Raw genomic sequence first — 21,694 nt, 5'->3', positions numbered from 1 at the left:
TTGCTCACGGGAATGAAATTTTGAAGCCAGTGTATATATCATGTTAATAGCCCCTCCATTCTGACTCTCATTTTTAGGAATGGGGATGTCAAGTACTGAAAGTGGCATAATTGTTCCAGATGAGATGGTGAGTCAGTGACAGGAGTTGGGAATATGAGTAACCTATCTTTTGTTCATAAAGTATTTTAGAAACTCTGAAAAGGACTTAACAGACATCAAGATGACTTGAATTTCAGAACACTGGTGACAGAACCAAACCTTCAAATTTGAGGCCATAGCATTCATTTGAGAAAATATTCAAAGAAGGAAAGAGGCCATTTCCCTGATAAATGCAAAGAAACTTAAAAATTGATATGGTAGGGGGGCCGGCCCCATGGCAAGAGGTTAAGTTCATGCGCTCTGCTTCGGCTGCCCAGGGTTTCGCCGGTTCGGATCCTGGGTGCAGACATGGCACCGTTCATCAAGCCAAGCTGAGGCAGCATCCCACATGCCACAACCAGAGGGACCCACAACTAAAAATACACAACTATGTATTGGAGGGCTTTGGGAGAAAAAGGAAAAATAAAATCTTTAAAAAAAAAAAAAAGAATTGATATGGTAGGGGCCGGCCTGGTGGTGCAGCAGTTAAGTGCACGTGTTCAGCTTCAGTGGCCTGGGGTTCGCCACTTTGGATCCCACATGCAGACATGGCATCACTTGGCAAGCCATGCTGTGGTAGGTGTCCCACATACAAAGTAGAGGAAGATGAGCATGGATGTTAGCTCAGGGCCAGCCTTCCTCAGCAAAAAAAAGGAGGATTGGTAGATGTTAGCTCAGGGCTAATCTTCCTCAAAAAAAAAAAAAAAAAGACATGATTTTGGTTGAGTATTATGGTCCCTTTGTAAAAGCACAAAAACTTCTTTACTTTCCCATGTACTTCTATAGTTTATATTGTGATTCATTGATCTATTTTACAATTAATACTGCATCATTTAAAATTCTTGTAGCTGAATGTGCTTTTACATTCAGGAAGGCAAATCCCTCCTCATTATTCTTATTTTTCAAAACTGTTTTCTAATTTCTAATTTTTATAGTAGACTTTCTGGAGTTTAATTAAGTATGATACTAGATATTTGTTCCCAATAAATTTTCTTAACTATGTTAAAAATGTTTCCTATGTCTCTTAATTGTAAGGGATGTTGACTTTTATCAGGTATTAGTCAACTACACATTTGATCTTTTTCTTTCTCACATCACAAGCCACATTTACAGAGTTCTCAGTGCTGACCCACCTTGCATTCCTATTGCTACTTCTCAATTTCCATCACTGGCTCTTCGCCTTCCTTTTGGCCTTTAAAACTTAAGTTCATCAGTGGTCCTGGCACTCTTCTCAGGGTACTGTCTTACTAAATGGTGCTTTCATCCTCCTCTGTGAATCTGGTTAGCAGACATATATGCCCAAATGTTTCCCTAATTAATATCTCAGCAAATGGCATCACCACTTTCCCAGCTTCTAAAACCCAAATCCCAGAATTAGATTTCTAAATGTTTTCTAGGATTTGGGCATCTTTACACACAGTGCTCAGGGGCTAGACAGTTGTGCGCCAGGCACCCTTTTGCTCTGTAATCCTTCGTTTAAGCACAGAATGGAGCCTGTGGGAGGGTAGAAACCTCGACCGGTACTGTGTCTTCAGCACCTCGAACAAAGCCGGACACACGAGGCATTCGATAAATACTGAACAAATATCGAATGATTAGTACTGAATGAACAAACTCAACTGAGTTCTCGTGAATTCTTTGATTTGAGATATGCTACCCGTCTGTTCCATCTACCTGTCAGCTCAACCCTAGCATTGTCTGTCCCCCTGCCGGACTACCTCCTGCCCAGTCTGACAAGAACAGAGGCCACTCCTGAGCATTCACATACAGGACTGCATGAAGCACAGTAGCAGTTCGGGGGGTGGGGGAGCGGGGGCGCCAGTCAGCAATCCAAGTAGAATATTCACCGGCTAAAAATCCTCCAACAAATATGCATCATCTTTAATTCCAGCTATACCTTACTGAAAACTAACCCAGAACGCTTGCTACAATCTCTTGCCTAGCTCACTGCAGTCCAAGTGAAGAGGGCTGTATAATATCCAACTTACAACAAAATCAGAGAGTAAAGTGAAGCTACTGTGAATGAAGTAAGAGCGTGTGAGCGTGTGTGCATTAGGCGGTAAACTTTTCAAAGCTGCGCCCCACTCCACTCCAACTCAGCCAGGAGCTACTTCACTTTGAAGGCAGCAAATCCTGCCCTGGGTGCAGGGGTAATAGGGAGAGACCAACGGCTGGGTCTCCCTTGGAAGTACAGGGGCAGAACTGATAAGCAGCTTGGGTCTACTCAAGGGAGATATGGGACATGATGGAGTATTCTGAACTTCCTTGGCTCCCAAGAGGTACCTAGTGAAGTCAGAGGGTCAACACCATGATCACCCTCTCTGTGTGGTACAATATCTCAGTCTCGTTTGTTCCTTAACTCTCTCACTGCTGCTCATGGTCACTCAGGAGCATCTATGGTGACTAAAGCTATAAATGAAATCACTCACTCTTAATGAGATATTCCTTCAAAATGCTGCCTGGAGGTGAGCTCTAAGGTAGATGGCTCTGTATCAGCAACGACACCTGCCACCTCCGCACTAGGCGTTGCTACTCCAATTTTTGGGAGAATCTTCTGTTCTTTTTGGAGAAACTCATCCACTAATGTTTCCAGGGGGTGGGGGCAGGAAATTTTTCTTTGGCTTGTGCTAGGTGCTCAGCACCAGTCTGATCCCATCTTCTTCCCTTCTCCCAAGGTTTGTTTTTTTCGGTTTTTGGGTTTTGGGGGGTTTTTCCCCAGCTTTTCCGAAATCTTCTTTTCTTGTTTTCTAGGGTTTCTAAGGATTTTAACATAGTTGGCATTTCACTTGACTTCAGGAGATGAGTAGAACCTTTGGCTCAGTTGACTGAGAGTCAATGGGTAACGGGAGAGCCACTGCAACAGCAGTTCCCAAATCAGTCTGAGCGCTTAAGTCAGCTATAAGATACGGGGCCTGTTTCTTAGCTCAACTCCATAGAGATGGGATTCGCTGACCAAAAGGCTGGGCTTGGGAATCTCTTTTTACCTAGTGTTTGGTGACTGTCTTGTAGCCAATATAAGAATCTTCATTGGAGAACAATGGTTCTACATGATTTTTAATGATAGATAAACTATAATTAACCAACCTTTACTTTTAGACATTTTGCTTAATTTGACTCCAATTCTTCACTAATGTAAGTACTACAAGGAATATCCTTTTATATTAACCTTTTAATATACCTCTGTGTCATTTTGATAAATGCCTAGACATAGAATCTAAAGCAGAGACTTGCCTTGAAGGTAGGGTCTACCACAGACAGCTCCCAACCACAGTGCGTGACAGTGTTTATTTTCCTTGCCTCTATGCCTAGATATGATAGTACGATTTTTTTAAATCTTTGCTAATTTTAGAGGTGAAATGATGTCTTATTGCTGAGTTATTTTATAATTGTAACAATGTTTACTCTTGAACACTTATCAGGCCTTGTGAAGGTGAGAAAAACAAACATAATTCTTACTCTCACTTATGTATGGTGTCATTAATCCAATAATCAAACAAATCTGATAATGATAATTATTATCACTACAATAAGTGGTACCATCAGATCTTATAAAGCACAAACTTGACCTATTTAGAAAAGTCAGAGGAAGCTCCCTTGAGAATCGAAGTTAACAATAAAGATAATGACACACTGACAGAGCACTTACCGTGTGCCAGGCTCTATTCTAAGCACCTCAGATATATTAATGCATCGGCCTTTATGAGGAGGTACTATTACTATCTCCATTTTACAGATGAGAAAACTGAGTCAGGCAGTTTAAGAAACTTGTCCAATGTCACATACCTGGTAAGTAAAGGAGTCAGGATTTAAGCCAAGGTAGTCTGCCCAAGTCAGTGCTACTAACGACTACATTAACCTACCTCTTGGGTGATGCTCCCGAACCCTGTGTCCACACTAGGCTCAGTGTGCTCCCTTCCCCTTGCACCAGAAAGGGATGATGCGCTGCACTGCTCCGAAGGAATGGCATGCAAGCTCTATGCCGACAAGGAGCTCCTGAGTTATCAACGAATATTAAAGATGGAAAGCTCCTCCCTCTCACTTTCAGAGCTGTGCCATTGCTCCACAATCCCCGAAGTAGCTGAGTAAGGGGCTGGAGAAAGGAGGAGGATTTCCCTTGTTTTTAAAGGAGTAATCCCAAACTTACCCACGTTGATGATTTCTAGGTAATCATCTCTACATTATAACGTATTTGAACAGTAAGCACCACTGTTTCATGAGGATGTGGGGAAAACATCCATTCATTTCTGATTTTTAAACCTCTCAAGCCAAGAGTGATTGCCTCTTGTAATGAGGCTGCCTGACACAGGCCTGGTTCCCGTCGGCTGGCAATCTATTTTTATGCTTGCATGTACATTAGGCCTGTAAACATTACGGATGGATTACTCTGAACACAGTGTAAGAGGACTAGGCATCAGAAACAAGGGAACTGTAAAGGCTTAAACCAAAGATCCCTAAGCCTCTGTCAGTCTGCCAAACTTCTGGAAAGTTTAAAGGATGACAACTTAAAGAAGCACGTTCCAGGGAGTTCTGGGAGGAACGTTCACTCATTCCGGTCCCTGAATGACTGAGTGAGCTAAATTCTCTAACAGAGTACTGAGCGACACTCACTACTCCCACAAAGAAAGTACAGGAGGCCTCGTTATCCAGCTGCTCATTAACCATGACCCTGTAATTACAAGACCGTGGAGAGAAGCAAAAGCTGTCGTACATGAAAACATTCATCAATGAACTGGCCACTCTCCACTCAAACTCCCCCTCTAAATACTAGTCTCAACTTCTGGGAACCTGTTTCTGTCACTCTCTGATTCTGGGATGCTGCAAACACATGACCACATAAGAGAAGGAGGAATGTAAACTGAAACTACAAACTCTTCCAAAACTGCAGGATTTGAATGAGCTGCTGGAAAATGCTAGAGAACTGCTTTAATCACATGCAAAGCCATTTTAACCAATTAATGTCTGGAAGACAGACCAGTTAGCAAATGTGGAGAATCCTCAAAGAGGACACAATATATACTTCCAAAAAGAATGAATTAAATCTCCAAGAACTAAGAGAGGCCCTCAGGAAGTGAAGAAGCCAAGGAATATTTCTGCAAAAAACATCCCTGTTCCTGACCTGGCTGAGTAGAAATGAAATTGATGAAGGATACTGCATTAAGCTCTTATATCATTTTGTCAGAAAAACTTTGCCCTTAAATGAGCACTCAAGCCACTTCTTGTTCATTCTAAGGATTAGCACAGAGCTTGGACTATATAAATTTTTTTTTTTTTTGAGGAAGATTAGCCCTGAGCTAACTACTGCCAATCCTCGTCTTTCTGCTGAGGAAGACCAGCCCTGAGCCAACATCTGTGCCCATCTTCCTCTACTTTATATGTGGCACACCTACCATAGCATGGCTTGACAAGCCATGGGTAGGTCTACATCCAGGATCTGAACCAGCGAACCCTGGGCCGCCAAAGCTGAATGTGCATACTTAACTGCTGCACCACTGGCCTGGCCCTAAATATTTTTAATATAAGATTTTTTTTGAACTATTAATAATTTTCAGTTTTTCAAGTTGAAGCGTTGCAGTATCAGCTTTAAAAAGGAATTAAATTCTAATACATGCTACATAGATGAACCTTGATGAACCTTAATGTCTTATGCGAAACGAATAAGTTAGACACAAAAGGACAAATACTGTATGACTCCACTTATATGAGTTACCTGGAAAAGTCAAATTCAAAGTCGACAGTGGTAACCTGGGGCTGGGGGAAAGTGGAATGGGGAATTATTGTTTAATGGGTACATTAAATTTTCAATTTGGGATGATGAAAAAGTTCTGGAGATAGACAGTAGTGACGGTTGCACAACAATGTACAATGTGAATGTATTTAATGCCACTGAACTGTACACTTAAAAATGCTGAAAATGGTAAATTTTATGTTACGTATATTTTACTACAATTAAAATACACTTAAGTAAAAACAAAAAACCCTCATAGTAAAGCAGGAATAAAATGTCATTTCCTTATCCTTAAAAAAAAAAAAAAGGCTGTGCAGTAAAGGGTTAATTCAGCAAGCTAAGGTTGCTCAAACTCTGTACCTTCAAAGAAAGGAGGACTAGCCCTTGACCAGCTCCTGGCAGATAACCTCTAAATTCATGGAATAGCTTGCCTGACAAGAGTGTTTTTGTATGCCTGAGGCCTGGACCACAGTGTAGCAGTTTGACCTCTGGGGGAGTGGGAGACTGAGTAGCTAAGGTCAGTCACACACTGTTGCAGGCTTATGTGACTGCCTCAATAATAACCCTGGGCACCAAGGCTCAGGTGAGCTTCCCTGGTTGGCAAATCCGTGACATGTTTTGTTACAGGTCGTTGCTGGCAGAACTAAGTGCATCCTCATGTGATTCCACCGGGAGGGCACACCTGGAATCTTATACACGGTTTCTCCTGGATTTTACCCATATCCCTTTCCTCTTTGGTGGTTTTAATCTACATTCTTTCACCACCATTTCATTTACCTGCCAGTGGATTTACATTAGTGTGGATTTAAGGTTTTGCCTACAGTAACACCACTCTCCAAATAGCCAAAGAGAGAGACGATGTCTCAATTTCTCAACATGGCTTTTGAGGCCTCTAAATCCAGACCCTGCCAGCAAAGCTTACCTCTCAAACCTATTTCCTTCCCATTCAAAAGCTGAGCATATTAAATTCATTCAAGTTCTCAAACCATGGTATCTTAACTCCAGATCTTTACAAATACAGCCTTTTTTTTTTTTTGCCTGACTAAACACCTTCCTACTCTCTTTACAACTTGATTTAAGGTAAGGTTTCTCACTCAGCACCATTGACATTTTGGGCTGAATAATTCTTTGTTGTGGAGGATCGTCCTGTGCATAGGATATTCTGCAGCCTCCCTAGCCTCTACCCAAATAGATGCCAGCAGCACACTCTCAAGTTGTGACAACCAAAAATGTCTCTAGACATTGTCAAATGCTTCCCTCTACCTCACCTCCATTTGAGAATCACTGATTTAGAGTCATTTCTTCTATGCTGCCCCCCGCCCCACTAGGTCTCTATTAGTTGCCACTCCATTCGCTCCCTGGGGGCCCTATGTAACCCTACTTAAATGTCCCCCTCGACTAGAGTGTGAACTCCTTAAGCAGAGGCTTATGGTTTTATTAATCATTAGACCCTCAGCCCCTAGCCCAGTGCCTAGCACATAACGAGGCCTTAAATACTGGGCACTGACTGAGTGGATAGGATCAGGATACGCAGAGTAATGTGGGAATTACAGGAGGAAAACAACGCTGAGTAAGTGCAAGAAGGTGGCAAGTTCAGGGTGTACCGAGAACAGCAAACACTTTCCATTTGCTTGAGAATAGAGTAGGTCAGAGAAGGTAGCAAGATATGAGTTAAGAAAAACAGGTTAGAATAGCAGGGACAGTTACAAAGGCCAAGCTAAAGAGCCTGAACTTTATTGGGAAAGAGAAATCAGGGGATGAAAACATGGTATCTGTTACAGTCTCTTCCACATGCACCGTTCATGCGTCTATATATTATCCTGGCGAAAATGAGGCAGCGCATCCTCTGGTGTTTCTTTGATTAACTGCTATCCTGTACCAGTCCTCTCCGCATGTTGAAAGCCAATGTGTGGAAACGCATAACTTGTAGAGTTTGGCATGCACTTACGGAAATTCATTATTTCCACAAAACGTGACTTAGAGTGGTTAAACAGATCACAAACATACAACTTCTAGTGTGCTGAACTGGAATTCAACAGCTGTGGGCTGCAAATCCCTTCAACAATCGTGATTCATTTATTTACTCGACACCAAGAACTGAACATCTATACTCTTCCAAACCCTGTGCTCAGTGTCAGAGATCAGCATTAAATGAGACAGAGTGATCCCTATTCCCAGTGAGTTTAAAGTCTAGCTGGAGATGCCTACAATTAATCACCAATTACAAAACAGTGTGGTACGAGTTATACTGAGGAAGTAATTAGGACTTAGAGTTCTTCAACACGAAAATAAAGGGGTTGAATAGTGGTCTCTCATGACCCTCTCAGATCTGACATTCACTTCAAGTCTAACAGTATAGAAAACTTTTAAAACTTGAATCTAATATACTGTGGAACTGGTAGAAGAAGGATTTCAGCACACAAAGACTGAGTACACAGAGGAAAAGAGGACATCTTTATTAAGACAATACAGACACAGACAAGGGATCACATCTCCCTCCTTTAACTAGCTAGTAGGCAAAACAGCAACAGAAACACCATAGGGAAAATGTAAATATTGTAGGAAAATCTACATTCTCATGACTCGGTATTTCAGCTGAAATCTCTTACAAACATTATGATAATCATCCATAACAAGTATTTCCATGACAGATACTTCATATATTTATTCATTAAAAACTATAAAGATTAAGCATCTTTTATGTAGAATAAATTGTGCTAGGTGCTATAGCACAGCAAAGATAAATCAGATGTGGGTGTTGCCCTTAAAAAGCTCACAATTTAGTGGTAAAGTTAATGAAGGAGTTAAGCATTTTACAGAATTCTTTGTACAAATGTCAGAAAATTAACACCACATGGAAAACATCATATAAACAAAGTGTTCACAAGATGTGGCCCACTCAGCATCTAGTTACATTTAATGGTTAATTTTTCGCTCAGATACGTAGGTGAAGTACATGGTTACTGAATGTTAAGAGATTTTAATGATATTTAGGCTTGTTTTTCCAAAAGATGAGCCTATAATGTGTTTTTTTTTTTAATAAATGGGTTGAGAACTTTGGGTTGTTGCTGGCAGGAAGCCTCTGCATGAGCAGTGTTCAAGCTGACCAGAGCTTCAATCTGCTCAAGGTGGACAAAGGCCATGAAGAATGCTTGATGTATGAGATCTCAGGGGAGCAAACTGTGCGAAGCCTCAGAACATACAAAGATGAAGTAAGAAACTCACCAAGCAAGCCATGTGATGTCCCAGTTTCCCTCCATTTTGAGTTAAGCTCTATCATTTTGCAGATGGTAACTGGACTAAATTCCTCAGCCCCAAAATACTACCAAATCAACAAAAGAAAACAGCAAACTTCAGAGTATCATCAGGCTCAAGTTTGAAAAAATATTAAATTATCCTACAGCAAAAGAAAGAGATGTGCCTCCTAGGTACACGTTAGATGTTTGTAATCTAATACAAGTCGTGCCCACTTGTTAATGTTGCTATGAATGTTAAATGAGAAAGTATGGTAAGCACCTAATACAGTATCTGGCATTTCACTAAGAAAAGATCCAGACCCCTCAGTGGCCTGCAAAGCCCATTCTAAGTTCCCCATTCCATATCTAAACTAAAATCCATGAATAAATATTAGATGACAGTCTTCTTAGTTAAATTCATATTTAATTATTTTGTATTTTGCTGCAAAGACTTCCTTTTTAACCAGTATATTTGTCTCAAAGCAGAGAAGATGTGCGCCTTAATTACCTATTACATATTTAATACACAATAACTGATAATCCTTTCATCAAAAAAGAGTTTGAGAAATGAGTATATGAGCCACAAAAAGCACAAGAATATAAATGGTGGTATTATTCCTAACAGCCCAAAACTGAGAACAATCCTAAATCAGGAGAATGGATTAAATTTTTTTTATGTAGTCATAAATGGACAGCAACAAAAAAGAACCTAAACAAAAAAGAACCTACTACTGCTACACGTAAGTATACTGAACAAACTTCAGAACTATTACGCTCAGCGGAGGAAGCCAGGCACACCAAAATACATACTGTATATTCCATGCATGTGAATTTCAAGAGCAGGCCAAACAACAGTGATAGAAGTCAGAATAGTGGTTATCTTAAAGGGTAAGTATTGACTAGGAAGGGGCACAAGAAAACTTTCTGGGGTGAGGGAAGTCTTCCACATTTTATCTTGGTGCTGTTCATATGCGTGTATACATACGTAAGAATTTATCAACCTATACACTCTTAAGATTTGTGTATTTTACTGTATGTAAATTATACCTCAATTTACAAAAAGGACTCAAGGTACAGGGACAGTAAACGGAGTCTGGTTTCAAATGCAGGCAGTCCAACCCTAGAAATCACTCTTCATTGCTAACCTATACAGTCTCATGAATGTGAACCCAAGGGAGATGAGCAGGACCTTGAAAGAACAAGGTCTGGCTACAGTCCCTGCCTGGCATACTAATCTCATTTACCTGAATACATTGCTCCTTGGATGTCATTCAGTAGCCTGAAGCCCTCTCTTCTAACAGGTACCATCATTTCTTTAGAGTCATTAATCGGTCTTATCTGAGTACTCAAGATAACCCAGCTGTTTTCAATATCCTCTCTTTCTTGTCTTGGTTTTCCCAGAGTAGATGCTGTAATAAATAATGGTTCATCTCATGTTGAGAGAGAGACTTCTAAATTAATTTGCCAAAAACTATTCACTAAAAGCCAATTTATAAATAGATCAATTCAGTGAATATACCAAATTTATAGTTTTTCACTTTTTGAAGATTTCAGTGAAATTTTACTATTTGCTTCATAGCAGCATATGAAGAACCGTTTAATTTGTAAAAAGCAAAGAGCTGTAGAGTGGTTGAGTTTTCTTATGAATATATTCTTCATGAATATATTCAATAAATGTGAACATATTCTTTATAATGATTATATTCATGAATATATATCCTCAATATATTCATGAATATATTCTTCTTTGCCCTATTGGGAAAACGTTTTAGTGTAGTTTAAAATTAATAAATATTAATATATTCATGAACATTTTTGTAAGTTTATATTCATATTCATGAGCTATGTTCTTCACCATATTGGGGCATTTTTGAACTTGGTTTAAAATTTAATGAATATCAATATAGTCATTAAGACTATATTCATATTTTATCAGCATATATTCATATTCATGGCCTGTACTCTTGACCATATTGGGAAATTTTGAGCTCAGTTTAAAATTTAGTGAATATCAATAGATTTATTAAGAATATATTCATAAGAATACAATCATATTCATTGTGTATATTCAAGAAGAGTATATTCACAAAGCAACTAACCCATCCAATAATTTTAACCTTTGACAAAATGAATACCCATTAAAATAGTGCTAAGAAGGATATATTTGGGGTTTTTTTGGTGAATTGGCATACTTCCTTCCAGAAGGGTTTTTATCTCCAAGCACACATCAGTCCCAGGATTTACCCAGTGAACTCATTTGGGCACGCACCAGCAGTGTCCCAGCATGTCTCGGATCTCAACGGGCTTTGTGACATCTCTCTCTCTGTCTTTCCTGTTTTACTCTAACACATTGATTTCGGATATATATATATATATATAGGACTAACAGTTTTTCTACCTGAATGTAAGAACCTCTGGCAGTCCCATCAGCTGATGATTACCCTCTACCTTCAGGCATCATTTCTGTTCTATTGTTTAGAATTGTTTTTCACTAGATTTTTTTTTCATTTAATTCTCTGATTTGACTGTTCTGTTTCACTTAACTATTTTATGTTAGAAGAAAACATCCTTAACCCAATAAATAATATTTATCAAAAAACATAAAACCTTAAAATTGGAACAAGAGATTGCCATTAAAAATTTAAAATAAGGATGCCAACTCATCATCATCATTCAAAACTGTTCTAAATGTGCTGGCCTATGCAATAGGCAATTGATAGACAAAAATATTGGAAAAGAATCACAAAACCAGCATTATTTCCAGATGACATGCCTGTCTATGTAGAAAGAGTAATAAAATTCTTTAATGAAATTAATAAACAATTATTTATGCTATACGAAATTCCAAATACCTTAGAAATTTAATTTAAACAAAAACCAAAAGGACTAGAAAAATAATCTCATAATTTTGCAACGTTTAAGGCATTTTTCTCTTTATTTAAGCGTAATTTTAAAATTTAGATATGTAAACAGTACAATAATGTGATCATAGAAAACATTCTAGTGGAGTTTTTTTCACAATTTTTTATTATTATCAAATATAAAGACAAGTTGATAGACTAGTAAAACGATCACCCATATAACCCTCACAGAGTCAACCATTGTTAATATAATAAAATATTATAATATAAATTTTAAATATTTTTTTCTGGGGCCAGCCCTGTGGCTGAGTGGTAAAGTTCCCGTGCTCCGCTTCGGTGGCCCAGGGTTTCATCGGTCCGGATCCTGGGCGCGGACATGGCACTGCTCATCAAGCCACAGTGAGGCAGCATCCCACATGCCACAACTAGAAGGACCCACAACTAAAAATATACAACTATGCACTGGGGGGCTTTGGGGAGAAAAAAGGAAAACTAAAATCTTAAAAAAAAAATTTTTTTCCTAATACCTGATCATTGTAAATATTCAGATAATACAGAAAAAGCTACAACATGGATGGACTTTGAAAACATAATCCTAAGTGAAATAATCAAGTACTAAAGGACGACACATTCAATTTACATGAAATGGGTAGAACAGGCAACTCCATAGAGACAGAATGTAGATTAGTGGTTGCTTACAACTGGGACTAGGTTTGGGGAGATATTGGGAGTAAATGCTAATGAATACCAGGTTTCTTTTTAGGCTGATGAAAATGTTTTCAAGTTGATTATGGGTGAGTAGGTTGCACAATTGCATAAATATACTAAAAATCATTGAACTGTACAGTTTAAATAGGTGTATTTATCATATGTGAAATATATCTTAAAATTATTAAAAAGTTATTATCAGTTGACTTTAATGGAGTCCCTAAGGTATGTATGAATAAGGTAAGACGCAGAAAAATGTGCATATGATTTCATTTTTCTAAAACAATGACAAAACTGCATATATGAATATATGTGTGCATGTAATTATAAGAGCACAGAATAAATATGGAAGGATACATACTAGGTTATATATACGGGTTACCCAGATAGAGGGTGCTAATGTGGGCAGAGGGTAACTATAGGGGAAGGAAGTATTAACAGTGTGATATAGGGACTATCTAGACAAACTGCACTTAAAAAGAAACCCATGATATATCATGTCTGCAACTCAACTCTCAAATGGTTCACTAAGAAAGCATGCATGTGTATACATACACAATTTTATATACACATGTATGTGTACAAACACAAAGAGGGATAGATAAAGCAAGTACAACCAAATATTAACAATAGTTTTTTTTATTATATGATACATAGTTATTTCTCAATTTTGAAACGGTTTTGTGAACAGACAGCCAAGTTTTGTCACAATAATTTTTAAGGGCTACTTTGAGGGTCATTAATATGAAAAGAGGCGTTAACAGTTTTGCACAGTTGATTATTATTTTAGTGTACTGATAAATTCCATTACGAAGAATTCATAGGCATTCTACTGAAAGGTACACTCGCTTATCAAGGCCCCGGGCAAGCTTATACCACGCACAGTGGCACATTAGCAGAACGGAGGAACCAATTCCACTACCGCCATAAAACGAGACCACTACAATGCAGACGCCGGTTTGACGTTGTGATCCTAACTCCAGAGCTGGGCTACCACATGCTGTGGTAATCCCACCACTGTTTTCTACACACATCAGGATCTTCTATTAAAACAGACTACCCCATTCTCTTGGATATTATGATATTTCCCAGTAACAGAAAGAACAAGAAGTTGGGCACTGGTTCTTAGGGACAAGGGTCATATTAGGAAGAAAAGCAACTTTCCTCTGGCTTAAGTACAAAAACATGTCTCTTTGAATGTTAAGTTAGAAAGAAAAGTATGGTTTACTTTACTTTAAAAAAAAAGGCTCTACGAAAAGAAAATAAAAGATTTAAAATGCATCTGCCTTTAATTGTGGTATCTTTGCAAATTTTGTGAAGACTGAAACATATCTTTTGTAAACTATAATCTTCTATCTATGACCCAGCCTGAGGACACCCAGAGACATCAGCCTGCAAAAGCTATACTGCAACTTCCTAGCCTCAGTTCACCTTCCTCTCACCACCGGAAGCGAAAACAATTCAAAGCAGCTAGATAATGCTAGGCGTTTTTAATCCAAAGAGGCTCCCCAAGGTATCTACTGAGGCCATCAGTCTCCTACCAGAGGATCATGAAGCTGTCCCGCACAACATGGTCTGTCTATCAGCAGCCACAAAGCCCAGACTCTGCTCCGGGGCTGTAGGGCCCTCAGTCTCCAACTCTACCTGCGCTGAGCAGACATTAATGGAGCCATGGTTTCAGTACCTCAGCACTCAGTGTGAACCTTGACACTCTGATCCATTTGTGTGTATAACTGAAATAAAAATCCATCTGATATAGATTTAAGTGAAATAAGATATATTTTAAAAATTGTAAACTATAAAGTGTAATTCCTATAAAAATCAGAACTGGTGCACCAAACCATCAGTAGAGAAAACTAACCTGAGTTATGGAACATTTTTCAAAGGCCTTTTAACTTTCAGTATCTAGAATGAAACAAACAAATTAGCACCCAATAGAAATCCTTGCAGAATATGCTTGTTCCCCAATTTTAAAAAGTGCCCTCATTTCCTCATTAAAAAAGAATACATGCCAATTTTTTTAAATTGGAAAATAACAGGAAAACCGTCTCACACTACCTTAATAGACATTCATTGTTAACATTTTGGTATTTTCCTTCTAGTCTTTTATTCTCAAAGTAGTAATTAAACTAAGTATTACTATTTACATCTGTTATCTTAAGCATTTCCCGTGTTGTACAATCACTTGCTATACGTTATTCCATCAGCTGTAACTCAGAATAAGCTGAACACATAATATATAATGGAATTACTGACAGTTTCATAACAGTTTCTGAAATATTGAGTTAGAGATAAACATATGAAGCATTCCAGGCTTCTGAAAACTAAACTTAATTTCTGGCAAGCATGACTGGTAATTATAACCAAAAGCCAAATATTATGGAGTCCTTTTTTTAGACTAAGCAATCTTACCACTCAGCATTTATAATCACTCAAACATTTCCAGCATAATGATATCTGTTCAGCTACTGGCAACCATAAATGTCCCTGAAAGCCAGAGAAATGTAAAAATTCTCTAATATGATTTGCAAAGTGAAAGTTATATCCAAACAAATTGAAAGTATAAAACTGGTCATAAACAATATTTATTCTGAGAAAATTCATACTCATATATATTTTCACCTTTGAGAAGTAGCTGTATAAATCGTCACAAAAATAAAACCAATCAATATGGAAAATTTTTTTATCTACTTAATAGTCTGAGCTCATAAAAGCACATCAAATTATTTTCAAATTCAATACAAAATCATTGAGGGAAAATTATTTAAATTTTCAAAAATAGATACTCTTATAGGACCAGAAAACAAGGAAGTACTAAAAAAACGAACCAATAGGAGAATGCCAAAGGCACACAGGAGCCAACTCAAAGAGCTCCCAATGGATGGTTCAACATCCGCAAATCAATCAACGTGATACACCACATCAACAAACTGAGGAATAAAAACCACATGATCATCTCAATAGATGCAGAGAAGGCATTTGACAAGATCCAACAGCCATTTATGATAAAAACTCTGAACAAAATGGGCATGGAAGGAAACTACCTCAACATAATAAAGGCCATATACGACAAACCCATAGCCAACATCATACTCAATTGGCAAAAACTGAACCCCATCCCCCTGAAAACAGGAACAAGACAAGGATGCCCTCTGTCACCACTCTTATTTAACATAGTACTGGAGGTCCTGGCCAGAGCAATCAGGCAAGAAAAAGGAATAAAAGGAATCCAAATAGGGAAGGAAGAAGTGAAACTCTCGCTGTTTGCAGACGACATGATCTTATATATAGAAAACTCCAAAGAATCCATTGGAAAACTGTTAGAAGTAATCAACAACTACAGCAAAGTTGCAGGGTACAAAATCAATTTGCATAAATCAGTAGCATTTCTATACTCCAGTAATGAACCAACAGAAAAAGAACTCAAGAATACAATACCATTCACAATTGCAACAAAAAGAATAAAATACCTTGGGGTAAATTTAACTAAGGAAGTGAAGGACCTATGTAATGAAAATTACAAGACCTTTCTGAGAGAATTGGATGACGACATAAGGAGATGGAAAGACATTCCATGTACATGGATTGGAAGAATAAACATAGTTAAAATGTCTATTCTACCTAAAGCAATCTACAGATTCAACGCCATCCCAATCAGAATCCCAATGACATTCTTTACAGAATTAGAACAAAGAATCCTAAAATTCATATGGGGCAACAAAAGACCCCAAATTGCTAAAGCAATCCTGAGAAAAAAGAACAAAACGGGAGGCATCACAATCCCTGACTTCAAAACATACTACAAAGCTACAGTAATCAAAACAGCATGGTACTGGTACAAAAACAGGTGCACAGATCAATGGAACAAAATTGAAAGCCCAGAAATAGAACCACACATCTATGGACAGCTTATCTTTGACAAAGGAGCTGAGGGCATACAATGGAGAAAAGAAAGTCTTTGCAACAAATGGGGCTGGGAAAACTGGAAAGCCACATGTAAAAGAATGAAAATTGACCATTCTTTTTCACCATTCACCAAAATAAACTCAAAATGGATTAAAGACCTAAAGGTGAGACCTAAAACCATAAGGCTTCTGGAAGAAAACGTAGGCAGTACACTCTTTGACATCAGTATTAAAAGGATCTTTTTGGACACCATGCCTTCTCAGAGAAGGGAAACAATAGAAAGAATAAACAAATGGAACTTCATCAGATTAAAGAGCTTCTTTAAGGCAAATGAAAACAGGATTGAAACAAAAAAACAACCTACTAACTAGGAAAAAATATTTGCAAGTCATATATCTGACAAAGGCTTAATATCCTTAATATATAAAGAACTCTCACAACTCAATCACAAAACATCAAACAACCCAATCAAAAAATGGGCTGGAGACATGAACAGACATTTCTCCAAAGAAGATATACTGATGGCCAATAGGCACATGAAAAGATGCTCATCATCGCTGATCATCAGGGAAATGCAAATCAAAACTACACTAAGATATCACCTTACACCCGTTAGAATGACAAAAATATCTAAAACTAATAGCAACAAATGTTGGAGAGGTTGCGGAGAAAAAGGAACCCTCATACACTGCTGGTGGGAATGCAAACTGGTGCAGCCACTATGGAAAACAGTATGGAGATTCCTCAAAAAATTAAAAATAGAACTACCATACGATCCAGCCGTCCCACTACTGGGTATTTATCCAAAGAGCCTGAAGTCAGCAATCCCAAAAGTCCTGTGCACCCCAATGTTTATTGCAGCACTGTTTACAATAGCCAAGACGTGGAAGCAACCTAATTGCCCATCAACAGACGAATGGATAAAGAAGATGTGGTACATATATACAATGGAATACTACTCAGCTGCAAAACAGAACAAAATCATGCCATTTGCAATAACATGGATGGACCTTGAGAGAATTATGTTAAGTGAAATAAGCCAGCGAGAGAAAGATAATCTGTGTATGACTCCACTCATATGAGGAATTTAAAACTATGGACCAAGAACAGTTTAGTGGATACCAGGGGAAAGGTGGGGTGGGGGGTGGGCACAAAGGGTGAAGTGGTGCACCTACAACATGACTGACAAACATTAATGTACAACTGAAATTTCACAAGATTGTAACCTATCAATAACTCAATAAAAAAAAAAAAGATGAAAGAAAAAAAATACATGCAAATCAAGAGGGAAAAAAAAAAAAAAGAGCTCCCAATGGCCAAAGCTAGGACAATATGAGCAACAAAATAAAGTAGTAATGGATTATAAACCAAAGCATAAAATAAATATCCATGAGTTCATACAATATAAATGACTGACTAAATAAATAAATGAGAATAGACAAATCTACTGTACAGAAGAATTCCAAATAATTTATGTAAATACTGTCTCCTCAAGAAGGTAGAGCATAACTCCTTACCCCTTAAGTGTGGGCTGCACATAGTGACTTCCTTCCAAAAAGTAAAGTGTGGTAGTGTGGGGAGGGGGGAGGACTTTACAGTGTAAAAGCCTGACAAACGCTACCTCAGCCAAGCGATCAGAGCATCAACAGTGATAATTCATGTTGACAGCACGTGCCACTGACATGAGGTGATGAGAACAGCACTTTACTTCTGTGGTCTTCCTCCCAAGAACCCACAATGAGAAAAATATCAGACAAACCCAAACTGAGGGACATTCTCCATTCTCCACAATACACCAGTATTCCTTAAAACTGTCAAGGGCATCAAAAAAGAAAAGTCTGAAAAACTGTCAAAGTCCAGAAGAGCCTAAGAGGACATGATGACTAAATGTAATGTGGTATCATGGTTAGGATCTTGGACAGAAAAAGGACATTAGGTAAAAGCTAAGGAAATCTGAATAAAGCATGGACTTTAGTTAATAGTAATGTATCAATATTAGTTCATTCATTAATTGTAACAAATGTACCATACTAATGTAAGATGTTAATAGCAGAAACGGGATATGGGATATATGGGAACTCTCTGGACTATCTTCACAACTTTTCTGTAAATCTAAAACTATTCTAGAAGTGTATATATATATATATATATATATATATATATATACGTATGAATGATAGAAAATGGATATGTAAGTATAGATAGATCATACATACATCTAAGCTCCAAGAGAGCAAGCACTCTGTTCTGTTCACTACTCTATATTCCATTGTAAGAAAACCTCCTGGCATTCAATGAACACTTTTAGAATGAATAAACAAACATATATGTTCTGCAACATTGACTTTCTTTCTGAAATTCCATCTAAAGGAAAAGTATCACCTAATACTGGCCAAGAAATTAGCTAACATTCATTAACAGATCCATTCAACAAACATTTATTATATCCTTACTATAATCTAAAAACTGTGCTGGATGTTGAGGATTCAAAAACAAACAAACCATATGAAATTCACAGTCTAATTGTGAGGGAAAAAGTCAAGGGCCTGGCTGATAAATAGATGATGATGATAGAAAATGATTAAGTATAAGCTACTTGCTTTGGGTATCATTGGAGTACCCAGGGGCATCTAACCATCATGAGATGGCAAGTGGTGAACGATTCATAAGTAAAGAAAATCAAGCAGGCCCAAAACAACTGATGTGTGGGGAGGCAAAGAAAAATTCTGTCTATGGGGCACTAAGTACAAGGCAAAGGATACTGATGCATAGTGCTTGGAAGGCAAGGAGGCATCAGACTGTCAAGACGTCTAGGGAGTCAGTGGAGGGTTTTTAAGGAGGGCAGTGGCATGATAAGATGGGTGATTTCAACAGATCACATCTCTCAGGAGACATAGCGGGTCAGGGTTTAGGCAGACAGACCAATATGAAGTTGTGGGAGCAGATCAGGAGAAGATGGCAAACTGCAAGAGTGAGGAGGGGACAGAGTTCAGAACTAAGGAGGAGGTAATACAGGCAGATTTGGCAATTACTGAGTTTGGATGGCCATGCCTCTTAGCTCATTTCTCATTTCACCACTTGCCCTCTTCAAATTATTAAAACAAATAAAATATGTTTCATTTAAAACATAAAGCAGATCCTCTCACCCGCCACTCAAAACCTTCCAATGGATTCCCATTACATATGCCCAAACTAAACTCCTTAGTGTGGTCTCCAAAAGGCAACATAACAGAGTTCCTGCTTTCCTTCTCCACTTCATCCTGTGCTACCCTCCTCGAGCTATAATGCTTTTCTTTCAATTCCTTAAAAATATCAAGCTCCTTCTTATTTTAGAGGTATTGTTTATGCCTGAAATCTTCTCCCTCCTATTTGTTCCACAGATTTCAACTGAAATGTTACCTCCCAAGAGGCCCAAACTAAAAAGAAGGTCTCTCTCTTAGCACTACCAATTACTCTCCATCACAGCACTGTTTGTTTCTTTCTTTGCACTTAAGACAATTTGCAAGTACAGTTAATTCTTGTTATCTGCAATAGTTACGTTCCGTAAAGTCACTGAGAACACTGAATCAGTGAACGCTGAACCGTTGCTCATAGAGGAAAACAGCGTTAGGTTCCTGCAAGCCTCTGATCATAAAATTTGCACCAACTGGTCAACACATAACTTTGTTTTATCAGTGCTTCTGTTTAAAGATACCTATTCAATATATCATATACTGTTGACTCATTAACATTGAACTCATGGCCAACAGCACCATAACTCATGCCTGAACAAAGCTTATCTAACAAGCATTTCTCCATAAGGCACATCACAGCTTTCCTGTGCTCAGGAACACTAAACAGCACTTTAGCACTACATTTGGGGGCCATTTTAAACAGTGAAATCACCAAAAAACATAGCACTAAATAGACTGGGAAAAGGACACTTGTTTATAGTATGAGAGCTAAAACAAGAAGACAGAGCATCGCCTTGTTCAACCTCAGCTGGGAATTTTTCACCGCTCTGTGCATGTCTGCAAATTAGCGCTGCGAGCACTGATTTCAGGGTTACAAATTAATTTTAGCAAACAGGTGGCTTCACAAATATGGAATCCACGAATAATGAGGACTGACTATATTTGATTATCATTATTTGCTTTATAATCTATAAACCCAGACAGATAGGGCAGGGGCCAGGATTGTCTGTCCTCTTAGTGTCTGGCACACAAGTAGGCATTCAATAAATACTTGAGACTAAATAAATGTATGAATGTCCAACATGGTGGATATATAAACCTCAAGGTCAATCAGAGAAGCTTCACCAGAGATGAAGTAAATGCTGGAAAAGAATTCAAACAAGGTGCTATGACAGAGAACTACAGTGGAGACCTAATTAGGATGGTCAGGGAAAGCCTTTCTAAAAAAGCGATTCTTAAGCTAAGAACTGAGAAACACAAAAGAGGAATTTATGTGAAGCAGAGTGGGGAAAAAATTCCAGGCAAAGAGAACACTAAGTGTAAAGATGCTGAATAGGAAGGTGTCTTAATGCCTAGACAATACTGTCTGTTTAAAAGTTGAGATGACTCATATGTGGAGTTAAACACATGGACAAAGAGAACAGATTAGTGGTTACCAGGTAGGAAAGTGGGGGTGGGGGGGGCATAAAGGGTGAAGGGGTGAACCTACAACATGACTGACAAATAATAATGTACAAGTGAAATTTCACAAAGTTGTAAACTATCCTAACCTCAAAAAAAAGAAACACATTGCAAGCAGCAGAGAAAAAAATAAAATAAAGTTGAGATGAAAAGGTTAGTATATAAACATGTTAGTGCCTGAATGAGTTCATCATAAACACCTCCCAGGCTTACAGACGCAGTAACTTCAAGCTGTTTAGCACCTCCCAGAGATGTAGAAAGGGGATTCTGTTCTTTAAACCCTGTAGAACAACTTAGATAAATATGGACACCACGACCCCTGACAGTCAACGATTAGGATGGCACTGGGAGAATTCATCAATAGGGATACATCAGAAAAAAATTTAAAAGGAGCTTTCCAACTTCTCCCTCTCCCAAGGTTCCTAATAACAGGCCCTGAACCCCTTTGTCTTGTGGCTTCTCTTCTGTGCTCACCCAGATTCAGTA

At 38.2% G+C, this 21,694-nt stretch overlaps 1 protein-coding gene across 3 annotated transcripts in view; it reads right to left on the bottom strand.

Annotated features, from left to right (window-relative positions):
• Positions 1-21,694, bottom strand: part of KIAA1958 (KIAA1958 ortholog) — a 150,859-nt gene that overhangs the window by 96,758 nt on the left and 32,407 nt on the right. Inside the window, exon 1 of one of the 3 annotated variants that reach the window (XM_046663774.1) lies at positions 14,530-14,575. The exons of the other annotated variants lie outside the window; for them this stretch is intronic. The gene's annotated coding sequence lies outside the window, so the exon portion shown is untranslated. Of the gene's footprint in view, positions 1-14,529; positions 14,576-21,694 lie in introns of those variants that run through there. 3 annotated transcript variants of the gene reach the window in all.

Source organism: Equus quagga, chromosome 1 (assembly GCF_021613505.1).
Source record: "Equus quagga isolate Etosha38 chromosome 1, UCLA_HA_Equagga_1.0, whole genome shotgun sequence".
Classification (NCBI taxonomy): Eukaryota; Metazoa; Chordata; class Mammalia; order Perissodactyla; family Equidae; genus Equus; species Equus quagga.
This window is presented reverse-complemented; position numbering and strand designations above follow the sequence as displayed.